The 13,105-nt window shown below is 36.8% G+C and overlaps 1 protein-coding gene across 6 annotated transcripts in view; it reads right to left on the minus strand.

Moving 5' to 3' along the window:
- The window catches only part of LOC125226170 (polypyrimidine tract-binding protein 1), a 681,511-nt gene that overhangs the window by 177,003 nt on the left and 491,403 nt on the right, over positions 1 to 13,105 (minus strand). The gene's annotated exons all lie outside the window — the stretch shown is intronic.

Genomic DNA, 13,105 nt, shown 5'->3' on the forward strand with positions numbered 1-13,105 from the left:
CTGTGTAATAATTATTCATAATGTTAATTTATGAATTACTTAGATTATAATCAGTAGGTAAAGTGGTAGGTATATCCAGTCACAATATCTATGACATTCTCATAACAAGTATATGACACGAACAACATGCTCAATCTGTACATATTATTTCCCGGGTAAATAGTCTAGCCGCGGGAACCGTCTTGCAGACATATTTTGCTCAGGTGCAGAAGGATATCTTAAACCCATTGAGTTTCTCCAATAGAATCCACATGCAACCCAGACCCTGGTGTGAATGTTTAGGAATGTTACCTAGATGGAAAAGTTGTCAGATGTTTTAAAAGATACAAAGGAAGTTTAAATAAAAATAAAATAAATACATATTGGGGATATCTTACACAAATCAACTTAGCCCCAAACTCAGCAAAGCTTGTACTATGATAAACGACGATATACATATAAGTACTTAAATAGATAAATACATACTTAAATACATAGAAAACATCCATGACTCAGGAACAAATATCTGTGCTCATCACACAAATAAATGCCCTTACCGGGATTTGAACGTCAAGTCGTCAAGATGGTCGTTAAGATGGATATGATATCTTAATACGGATGTCTATATACGTGTACGGATGTCTTAAAATTTTCAATATTTTGGAAACTGTCTGCAACTTCAAAACAGGTAATTATTAAGGTGTATGCAATATGTGCAAACAAGTAAAAAATTGCTTAAATATACGAGTATCAGTACATTAAACTGATTGTAGCATCTTCTAAAATAACCCAATGGAGGATATTTCCGCCTTTGAATATAACTACTATTCCAATCAGGTATAGACAAAATTGTTACTTAAACGCAGAAGTCCTCGTAGGCCGTACTGGCGGTGGTAGTATTATACTACCAATCGAAACTGATGTTATTCTTTGTCCTTGTTAATACACAGTTTTTTTGCTAATACATTGCTCTCAGTTTGGGGTGAAGACCTACTGAAAATCTCACTGACGTCTTAATTAAATATAATAAAAACTATATTGTTGAAAACGACTAGTCTTATCATTTGATCACGTAGGTAAGTGATCTGTGCACAAACCTTACTCGAACCTATTTCATAACGTATCACATAAATCGATCACACGTACTGCACCGTATATTGACTGAGGGAAGTTTAAGTTTTATTGAAACCCACGATGGATTTAAACCAACATATTTAGCTTTAAAAATTCACTTACCTAAGTCTGAAAGCACTTATATATTGTGATATTATCGGTATTTTGTTAAGTTTTTCACTCCAGTATAATTCAGTTAAAATTAATATTACTCCTTTCTCAAACGACACTTCTGTCCAAATAAACTGCTGTAATCTGCGGTAATAATTGTTTACTCCTCTCGCGGAGGTCGAATTATTTCAAGATATAAATATGTTTAGGATTTTTGACATCAATATCCTATCCTTTGTTTAAACTTAAAATATGCGTGCTATGGTCTATAGAGCAAAGTGTCATACTGTTATGTTGAAGGCCAATATTTATTATTACTCACTCAATTTGGGTCATCGCACCACCCAAAACACTTTGTTTACTCTTGAAATAACACAAATTACCATTTTTAATATTACCGATATTTATTAAGTTTTATAAGAAAACTCAATCACATAAGCAACAGGCACTAGCCAAGTCACGTGCGTTAGGTGGCGCGATCGCCACACGTCCTGGGCGTTAGTGGCTTTTCGAGTACTGGCCATAGCTGTTACGTGATTATGAAGTGTTGCATTATGTTTTATTACACTTTAAATACACATTTTTATATTTATATTAAAGTATTTCAAAAAAGATTTAGTGAGTATTTCCAGTCTTCTATTTCTTCTTTGGGAGCACTTAAAATCTCGTCATTGAATAAGTAATATCATAATGATTGAATTTTAATATGTAATAAAGAAAAGTTATACAATTTGAAAAATAACCTTGATTTCAATTTGAAGAGATATAGAAAGCTAAATATGATGTCATTAAGTAAAAACACCTCGCCTTACTATAACTAAGTATTCGTTTGTAAACAAGTATTAAAGAAGTACTCCCTACGTTCAAATTTTGATTAACATATCTATCAGCTGACAACATTCTGCAAAGAGTGCAATAATAGGACCCCAAAGAAACCTCCCAACTTAGCCCGCAATACCCATCTCATCCAACCCTGCCTGTCATTTACTCCACAATTACTAGGTAACGACTACTATCGGCAACTGTTGCATATATGTAAGTAACTGTAATAAGTGTATCCTAGGGATAATCTGCATAATTGGAAGTCGTCCCAGGATATTGCGTCCACGTGAGGCTGAGCAATTTTCTGCGTCATTTCCGGCGAATCGTCCACTCGGGTAGGCATCGGTGCGATGCACACTGCTTACCTTATTGCTGCATTTAAATACAAAAAATCTAGAACGAAATGAAAATTACACGCTTCGGTACTAACTGGGAGACTGGGACTAAACGTTAAATAAGATATTTAATTAGTAAACTACAAATGTTTTTAAACATTTTTAGATACTCCTGCCCATTTCAGCCACATTAAGGGACCGGCCACATCAGAGCGTCGCGTGTCTCGGGGCGCGCAACGGACGTCCGCGCCACGCCACCTGAGTGTAATTCAAAAAACCGGCCAAGTGCGAGTCGGACTCGCGCACCGAGGGTTCCGTACAAACCTGCAAGGTTTACAATTATTAAAAAAATATATATTATGTGATGTAACTAAAAATTTATGGTTTTCGTAATTTTTCCTTTATCTATGCTATAAGACGTTGCTTCGTACCAAATTTCAAGATTCTGAGTTCACGGGAAGCACCCTGTAGGTTTTGATTCCCTTGCAAGTGTCGAAAATTTGCGGCATAAACGGCTGTATCTTTTGATTGCGTTGGCTTAGAAGTTTGATTTTTTCACAGCTTCAAGGGACAGTAGACCTGAGTAATTGATATAAATTTCAGCTTCATACCTCCACGCGTTCCTGAGAAAAAGGGTCTTGACAGACGGACGGACGGACGGACAGACGGACAACAAAGTGATCCTATAAGGGTTCCGTTTTTTCCTTTTGAGGTACGGAACCCTAAAAACGTCTCCTCAGTACATTTTGTATAGGAAGGACGTAAGACGCGCCCCAGGTGGCGTGGCGGCGGCGTGACGCGCGCCGCGCCGCCTGGCGGCGCGTCTTACGTCTTTCCTATACAAAATGTACTGAGGAGACGTTTTTTGAAATACACTCAGGTGGCGTGGCGCGGACGTCCGTTGCGCGCCCCGAGACACGCGACGCTTAAGTGGGAACGCTGGCTAAGACTAAATTATTAAGGGATCACTCACTGATCGACCTATCATTGAAGTCGTTAATCAAATCGCTCATAATAGGACAGATAATAAACAATTTGACAATATAAATGATAAATAAAGAAAAAAAAACTGAAATAGGTCTCTCAAGAACCGTTCGATGTTTAAGTCTCTCAGCACTCAAATAATGGCCTCTCACTAATCTCTTATAAAATATTCCATTAAAATGTACTACCGTCGACCATGATGGACTAAATAATTCTATTTGACGAAAACGTTCATAAAGTGTGGTACTCAAGAAAATAGCGGTCGAAAAAGGGACTTTAAAAATAATTCATTGTTGACTGATTGAAGAAAGACTGAAAACACAAAAAATATGTACGTTTTCATTTATGAAACTTTTACCTTTCAAATTACCCTATTAACGATGATATATTTTTGTATGAATAAGTAAACAATTACCCCTTTATTCATAAGCGTTCACTAAACTTATCAAGCCGATAAAGTTCGTTTGTCCCTTGTCCTTTCTATCACACCAATACGCCGGAAAGTTAATCAATACCGACATTACTAAAATATAAATTAAAATTCAACCATTGAATGTTCTGCTACAGAATGAGTCATGTTTTAGTATATATTTTTTATTTCAGTATCTGTTTATTGTTAATCATAATTTTAATTAATATATTCATAATAAAAATCTTTTATGAAAAAAAAAATAGCATCTCGCGAAGACAGCTGTCTGTGCGTATAATATTATGTAAGATTCTTAATATAAAGTGGTCACCTTTCAACATTGGCTTCGACGGCACTGTGTTTTGCCTACTTATTACCAATCATTGAGCGTCACTGTGCTTTTTCGCTTTTGTTCACTGCTATTCAAATTCAAAGTTAATATGGACGATTTTATTAACCCAACCTGGGCAAGGGCTAAGTTTGATCCTCCTTGCGTTATCCCGGCATTTGCCACGGCTCATGGGAGCCTGGAGTCCGCCTTGACAACTAATCCCAAGATTTGGCGTGGGCACTAGTTTTTACGAAAGCGACTGCCATCTGACCTTCCAACCCGAAGAGTAAACTAGACCTTAAAGATTAGCTAAGTAAACGTCACAATTTCGTAAAAGCTTTTTTGCAACTTTTTTGCTTGTTTAACAATAACATTTTCATCGGCGGGGCTGTCAAAATCGCTGCCAACTTAGTTTGGTATAACTATGAAGCTCAAGATTCAGCATCTCGTCAATATGTGTACGATAGGCCAGGAATCTCTCGCCAGCGATCGATGCGTCTCCCTGTCACGCGATCTGTCGTGCCGCGGCACGTTTTTTCATCGGATGAAAGCCCCATTTATAAGCCGCAGAATAGTTTCAACGGAACACTGAGTAAGCATTTTTTGCAACTCTTGTGCGTGCGCTATGATTTTATTTTAATATTATTCTATGGACTGTAAAATGTAAATAAAAAAAAGTAATGTAATTTCTTCTTATATAAAATAAAGTTAAGTAGGTAGATGTTTTGATTGAACATGAAAAAAAAACAGAGTATATAAAAAGCACCGTCTTCTTCCTAGGTATTTAAGACAAAATTCCAGATTGGATGTATAGAAATATAAAATAAGTAATTATATTCTCGTTACAATACTACTACTACTAAAATACCAGTACAGTAATAGACCTACTTTATCTCGAGAGCCAAGCGTTTATTTCCTATTCTTTGGTTGATCCCATAATGCTAAGCACTGTCCAAGTTTTCTCGGAAACTAACCAGCTCAGCTTGTCAGCGTTAGGCCAAATTAAAGGCTTCCTGGAAAATGTGATCAACACTACTTGATTGTTCATGTCGCAGAACTACTAGTCTATGACAAGTGGGGCGCAACTAGCATCCTAGTAAAAATTATTTTGAATCAATGTTGCGCCTAAAAATGCCGTTTTACGATATTCAGTTTAAATGAAGTCTTCGGGGTCACCATTAGAAACCAATTTTAGTTACATTGCCCATAGAAATAAATTAATTTATGTAGATTCACTGATCAGATTTTTGAGAGAAATCAAAAAAAATATCTCAATACAATTTCAATTTCTTATCATTTCGAGACATGCGTGTTTTTTTACATTTAACCAGAATAAAGCTAGCGTAAGTGGCCGAACCCTAATCGAATTTCGATAAATCAATATACTGCTCTTTAAAGCCATCAAATCATCCGCTTAACTTAAGCCTGTGTCCAACCTAAAGAACATCGGCACAAAATTGCTGCGCGAATCCGTTCTAGTACACAATCGATCAAAATAAAATAAAAATGGCCGGGCAGTTTAATAGAAAGCCGACTGAGATTTGAAAGGCAGGTGTGTGGGGATTACAAGTAGATAGGGTCACGTAGGGGCTGAAATGTGATGACAGTGCAATCCCACTGCATGTGCACTATGTGCGGCTTTAGAACGAGTCTGCATTATCTGCGGTAAAGCCCCTTAACTATATAAGATTTTAAAATGGTCGCTAAATTTTGGTTGCCTCTTGTTTCACACGGCACAGGTGGGAGCATTTTCAAGTGTTTGTATTTTTTAGTATTTACGCGTCTCTCCCACTGAAACATATTGATATAATTTTAATTAAACTGACGTTTCAACGGTTTAAGTGATATCTTAGGTAAAATATTTAGGTGTAGGTAGATTTTTATTTTACTTGAGTTGCTTCTTGTTTTTGTCACGTATTTTATAAAAGGCTAAAGTTAATGTTTTCTGTCTACCTGATATCCAAAGTATTAAAATTTCATACTGTTATAAACAAACTTTAGTCACCAGGGAGTCATTGGAATATAAACTTTCTTTCCCACTTTGCTGCAAAACGAAAAGTTCGTATAATAGTTCTGCTTCTCGAAGTAAAACGCAAATATTAGAAAAACTTTTCCATACCACCAATTCGATGTATAAGTTTCATCCAAGTACATACAAACTCATGACGAAGGAGATTTTAACTCGATCCAAAACTCCTTATAATTAATCCGTTCAGCTATTTAGTCAAAGAGATGTAAGTAAATTCTTTGGCCGCTTTATTGAATTCTAACTCGGGAAAGTTGGCTTAAATAAGAAAACAGCGATAGCCGATGTCTGCTCGGTAGTCTTTAAACGATTTCCTAACTCAATATAAAGTTACAGGATTTGTTAGTTGGAGATCTCGGTAACAAGATTTTTAATAAAACAAGATGTCTTAAACATTCGTATTACTTGAGGATTTTGAGTTCAGAGATTCTAGTTTTTGTAAATACATAATACGTTGTGAACAATCACTACGAGGGATGTGAAAGCGAGTCATATGAAATATCTACAAATAAGTACTTTATACATTTTTATACTGATAATCTTATCGATGATCAAGGAATAATATCTGTATTCAGTTGTTTATTCCAAAAATAAATGGTCATAACAGGATTAAAACGCAAAACCATCAGCTTCATAGGCAGGGTCAATACTGACTAGGATCGCTGTCTACTATTCACTCCACTGTTATGTTACATTAGAGGCCAGCAAATGATTTTCAATCGTTGATGTCATAAATGGTAATATAAATATTAACTAACTGCAAAATGTCACGAATCTAAAAATGTCCTTTAAAAATATTCATATATGAACAATTTATTAAAACACAGTTAAATTAAAAGCAAAATTATCTTTTGACAAAATTAGCAATGTAAAACGGTCGACGGCTGCAAGGTCATAGTGAATATTGAATTATTGATGGAGAACTACCACAACGGCATGAATCAGTTTAAAAATCTAGACAAGCACATTTTCGGCTATGATCTGTTGAAATACCTCAGGCCTGCCTGCTTAAATTCCCGACAACGTTGCGGCAGCGCCTTCAATTTTATTTATGCAACGCTGCAGTCTGACACCTCTGACGTATTGGTGAGACCTGGACAATGGTTTATAAAGAAAAATATCGCATAAACCGAAAAACTAGGTAAGAAACACATTCCATTAAAAGCAATTAGCTTTCAAAAAATAACGTCTGTATTCCCATAAGAGAATTACTCAAGTTTCAGTGCCACTCTTAGAAATTAAGGGGCGAAGGAAAACTAGCCTGTCTGAAGTAAGAAGACTAAACTGCCAGAAGAAAACCTAACAACTTTTTAAAGACAGATTGACGCTATCAGCTGTTTACTTGATATTAGTAATATTTAGAGCTTTAGAATCAAACAATGAACAGCGGAAATAAACACTCAACTAGTCAAAAATTAGCCCTAACAAGTAATCTTGAAAAGCATTTAAAACAATCACACGAAAACAACCCGGACAAAGGACAGCACAAATGGAAAATATGGCTGTTGTTTGCGTTATAAACTTAGCCAATCACGCTGCCGCTCGCACAATGTGCGACTAAACGCCGCCGACAAAAGAGCCGTAAAGAATGGCCCCACACTCGCGCTAATAAAATAGTTCGGTGCAACAGGTTGGCTCCCGCGCCAATACAATGGAACTAGTACGAACTACGAGCGTCCCTGCTAGTGCTTAGTCGCTTTCGGGATTCGCTGTCGTATGATTCTAAGAATGTTTCAAGCTTGCTGGCTGACGTGGGAGAAATAGAAAATGGGTCTGAAATTGTTAAGCGTAAAATGAACTGAGTGGACGAGGAAAGTGCAGCAAAGCACGATAACGTCGATAGCTGATTAACATCCATTAGATTTCATTCTGATACACAATAATAAAATAATTAACTCACTAAAACGATTTATGCCATTATATTTGTCCATCTATTGTAAATATAGGTAAAACACTTTCGTATGCTCACAGCAAAACCAGACACCGGAGATATTCCACATTCATACGTTACAAACAAATTGAACATGGAAATGCTCCATAGTAATTTGAGAAGGCATCCACTAGATGTGGTTCCGAAGCTCGAGCCGGAAGATTATTGTACGACTCCACGTTAGCCTTGCTCCAGCGAATATACTGAACCCGATAATCCTCAATCTTAACGGGATTGGATTCCGTGTGTTTTAGATAATTATCGAGCAAACTCAGATGCAAGCTCGATGTACACCGAGTCAAAGATTTGTAAACATAGCAATGATTCCTAAAGACCGCAATGGGTAGGAAATGCAACTTGATTCATATGCTAAATTAAACGTGTAATGGGTTAAAAATGTTGCTTATTTTGATTGTGAACGCACCTGCTCTTTTACAAATAACCCCAGGATTTGGCGTAGACTGGTTTTTACGAGCGACTGCCATTGAACCTCTAACGAATATTTGTATATTTTATACCTTTTACTTTAACACTAAGACATTCTTAGTGTTAAACAAGCAGTCTATAAGGCTAAAAATATATTAACTACATTTCCCGATGATATACTATCAGCTGCAAAAGTGCACAAAGAAATTATGAATGAATTCATTGATAAATTCGCCATGCACTTTTGCTGCTGATAGTACATACTCCAAAAGTAACAAATATATCAACGTAAAGTGGATAAAAACGCGCGAAGTGGTTTTCGATGACGTTGAACGGATGTCACAACACACTCACTAGCCATGTCTGCACGTTTAAGTGGCCGTCCGTTGTTTCACCCCTCTCCATAGAAGAGGTTTTTCCAGCAATCTATCCTAGATTTGCTTTCAAAGCGAAGGAATTCCCTGCATTTTTCCCAACGTGTCGATGCACGGATGAAACGGTTTTGATACGCAGTCAAATAGCACAAAGGTTTTTGTAGTCGGACTAGCAACGATAGTCAAAGTCCAAACAACTTCAATTCATTGGCCTGTTTCATTTGACTGCTATCGTTTTTGCAAGAGTAACTTGAATTTATTAAGCTATCGTGCAAAATTATTTTATCCTATCGCATTCAAACAAGTGCTTCACGGGTGTCGTTTGTACCTTTGGTTTATTTTAAACTGCCCTTTTTTACTTTTTTACAATGTACCTAGATCTTGATTGATTGTAAATATTACGGAAAAAAATTGAGGAAAAAGTGAGAATCTCTGAATTAGAAGTATATGTTTTTGATCTTATAAATAGGTTATGAATAAGATCTGGAATAGATATGAATCTGATCAGCCAGTGCTAAAATTCATTTTTTAACCAAAAATAATTTTGTCACAGATGGATTGAATGAAATTGAACTTTTGTGACCAATCCAGATGCAATTTATATCCTGTTAATTAAATCAAAATATACCTGTCACTATAAACAACACAAGAAAATACAATTTCATCAAAACATTTTGTTTCACGTTAAAACGTTGATAAAAGTCTCCAGTCTACAGCATTTATTTTAAGCCGGTAGCAGGTAAGTACTGCAAGACAGTAAACCAACAAATAAATGTAGTATTTGCTGTAAGCATTATTTAGCGAGGAAGAAGGCCAGCCAACTGCCAAGCTCCTTAATTCCTGGGTCGCGTGTACCTTGCGGTTTCACTGAGGGATTTGCAAGTTTCTTCTATTGGTCCGAATGCTAGTTGCCGTTATTGTGGTTAGGTCGGCTTAGGCAACTTTCACAAGACATTGTTTTCGGTAAAGCTTATATTTGTGGGCCCTTTACCGACTGACAAACTGTTGGGAGCAAAGAGCGAATTAGTTTTTCATGTAATTTTAACGTATTGACGTTGAAGATTTGGTTTTCGTGTACTTAAGAGTACGTAATACGTAGCTACTAGAATGTTATTTACGTACTTTAATGAGTTTAAAATAGGTTACGCATCGGACTTTTGACGCAATAATCGTAATTTTTCAATCGTTGAATTTATATATTTATTAGAACTGAAAAAGAAAAGTCAAAGCAGAAAAAATGTTAAAAATGAAATGAAATCCAACAATTTGTCAGTGTTTTAGCCCAGTATGTCACGGTAACAAATCACGCAACATGTAGCAGAAGATATTACGTAATAAAACAAATCCATAACAAAACTTTGTTTACAAATGCCACAAACATCATGCAACAAATTATGCTCAAACAAAAAGCAACGTACAACCGTCGACGAGGAGGCGACAACAAAACAACGAACGTAGTAAGTGAAGAGTGACAAAACTTGAGTTGCCGACTAATTAGCAATACAAACATGAATCAGAGGCTATTAGTTGTAATTGAATGAGCGCCGGCGGAGTTGGCGCGGCGGCGAATTTAAATATCGCTCTTAAGAACGGGGTACAGACTACATAGACACCGCATGAAACGTTTACAAAGAGCGCGTGGTCACCAGACCAAAATACCACAATTTGAGCAGCGCAATTGAGTACGGATTACAGTGGCGGTACATAACTTTAGCGCTGACAGTTATTGCACAGAAGTCAAAAACAGGTCTCTCAAAGGATTACAGGGGGTGAAGGGTATGCGTCCCCATGCGCATCTATCCCCTCCATATTTCACTCAGCGCTAAAATTATGTGCCGCCACTAGTACATAGTATTACTACTAGCCACTAGTACTAGTAACAGCCCATCAGGTTGATCCCTTATTTTTATAATTATTATCCAAAATTACACGAGTGCTGGTTGTAAACTTTGACACAAATTGATCAAGTGGTAGCGTTACCATACTAAATTACTATAGACATCATAATATATGTGTGCTGTTTGATTTGGCTCGTATGCTCCGTCTAGTAGTAGAGGTGGTCTGTGGAACGGGGTAACATCAGTTTACACAAAAATGGCGGCGGTTGGCACACTTAGTTATATTTTCAGCGGTAAATCAACATTGTTAACGAATATGTTGCGCTCTATTTGCATTCCTGAGGTTTTTAAGAATTCATTATAATGTACTACTAGTGAAAGCATGAATTATAATAGAATGTTTATATGCGTTTGTATAAACAAGCGTATTACTAGTGAACGTCACGATAAAAAGTACCTAAGTATGTAAGTAATATAATTGCAATATAATGCATTTTTAATAAAAGAAAACACAACAATCTTCCTTTATAACATTTTATATTTAAATTATCCACGAACAATGTATTTTTTAGTTTATTCTTATAGTTTGGGTTATACTCATTGTTGTTCCTAATATAGCTGCTCTAATACCGTTCTGGTTTCAATATCAGATATAACTTTGCACGAGACGCATTCCCTCTAGTTTATGATGGAACACAGTTCCCGGTTTGAAGCCAGAACAATGAATCTATTGTGTTGTGATGTGAGGAATGTTTATCAAGGAATTAATGTACGGCGAATGTCACCTAGGATTGTTAAAGCTCGATTGTCTCTCACAACCTACATTGTAGTGTATTGTGCGCTTTAGATTGTGTACTCTCGGATATGTAGATATCTGAGCTTACCAAATAATAATGTAATGCCGTTTCACAAACACAACATGTCATTCATTTGGAACATTGAATTTCAATCCGGTCATTGTTTTGGAATCGGCTTATAAATATTCATAAAACAAATGACGGTAAATTACCGCGGCAACTTGCCGCCAGGAGAGCGGAGCGGCGACAATTTTTCATTGAAATTTTATAAAACACTCTCGCGTTGCCGCGAGGAAATTATCTCCCCCATTGACTAGAATTTTTCACGGCAAGTTTGACATCAATCCATTACTTTTCGCGTTCCATTGCGACAGCTCACTTTTATTCCTGTTTATAGCAATTAAAGCGAGTTCGGAGTTATAATCAGTGTGAATGGAGATATTGGTGATGTAGCGGAAATAACTATTTAAATAAGTATAGCAATTATATTGTGACGCACACTATAACGAAATTATACACATGCATACCGCATCATCCTCCTTACGTTATCCCGGCAGTGAACATGTTTTGAAACTCGATCAAATTGATTATTGCATTTGAAGCCCAAAGATCAGAGGAACCTTGGTTTAACAAGGATCTAAATTTAAAATCCAGACAAGAGAGTCATATCACACTAATCCGAGCTTAAGGCCCTATCAGGAACTTATTTGGAGCTTACAAAAGCCTGAATAAATCCGTCATGTTACCGTGGAAAGCACGTTAGCGAAAGCTGAAAAATCACGTAGTGAGGCTGACGGCAGTTTTTGCAAGACTAACAAGGCTTGACGTGTCGACGGTACATTCCGCACGCAGTTTGCGGCAAGTTTAGCGTTTAAGCCTCGTTTGCTGACGGTTCGGAAAACAGGAGAGAATTTTGGCGCGTTATAATTATAGTTACCTACGTACATGGTGATCATTCGATCAGTTCAGTTATGAATCTTAAGAGGAATAGAAACTTAGTCTGCTTGATAAATTGTCGCGAACGGTCGTTTTACCTCTTTTTATAAAGCTTTTATAACTGGATACGTATATAGATAATAAATAGGTAAATGCAAAGCCGTTACATCTAGAAATAGCAGGGTTGTCCGATCGGAAGACCCAGACACCGATGGATCGATGAGGTCTAGAAAGACCTGTGTTATCTTGAAACGAATGAATGGCATCAGATCACAAAAAACAGCGCAGCACAGTAAGCAAGTGTTGGCATCACTTACTCACAAGTCTCGACATGGAACTGTTATTTTATGTGTGTCAGACAAGCCGTCAGACCATAATGCCAATCCACATCGTTAACTCAAACACATCTTTATACCATACAAAGCAGTCCATTTCGCTGAACATGCAAGCGATAAATACCCTGACAAGCGAAGCAACCCGCCAGGTAGGGTACACTACACTCACTAATTGCCCATGTCATACTCGCGACACATATACCAACATTTAAAATTATTGCCCTAATATCCTCATGTGGGTAAGCATAAATTAGAAGGCGAATTTCATTCTCTTGTTTCAACATTTGAACTTTACTTATGAGACGGGATGCCGGCGCTAAAGATATGGCAGGATTTGGGTTTGTTTAATGCTCTTTTCC

The sequence above is a fragment of the Leguminivora glycinivorella genome, chromosome 5, assembly GCF_023078275.1.
Source record: "Leguminivora glycinivorella isolate SPB_JAAS2020 chromosome 5, LegGlyc_1.1, whole genome shotgun sequence".
In the NCBI taxonomy this organism is placed as follows: domain Eukaryota; kingdom Metazoa; phylum Arthropoda; class Insecta; order Lepidoptera; family Tortricidae; genus Leguminivora; species Leguminivora glycinivorella.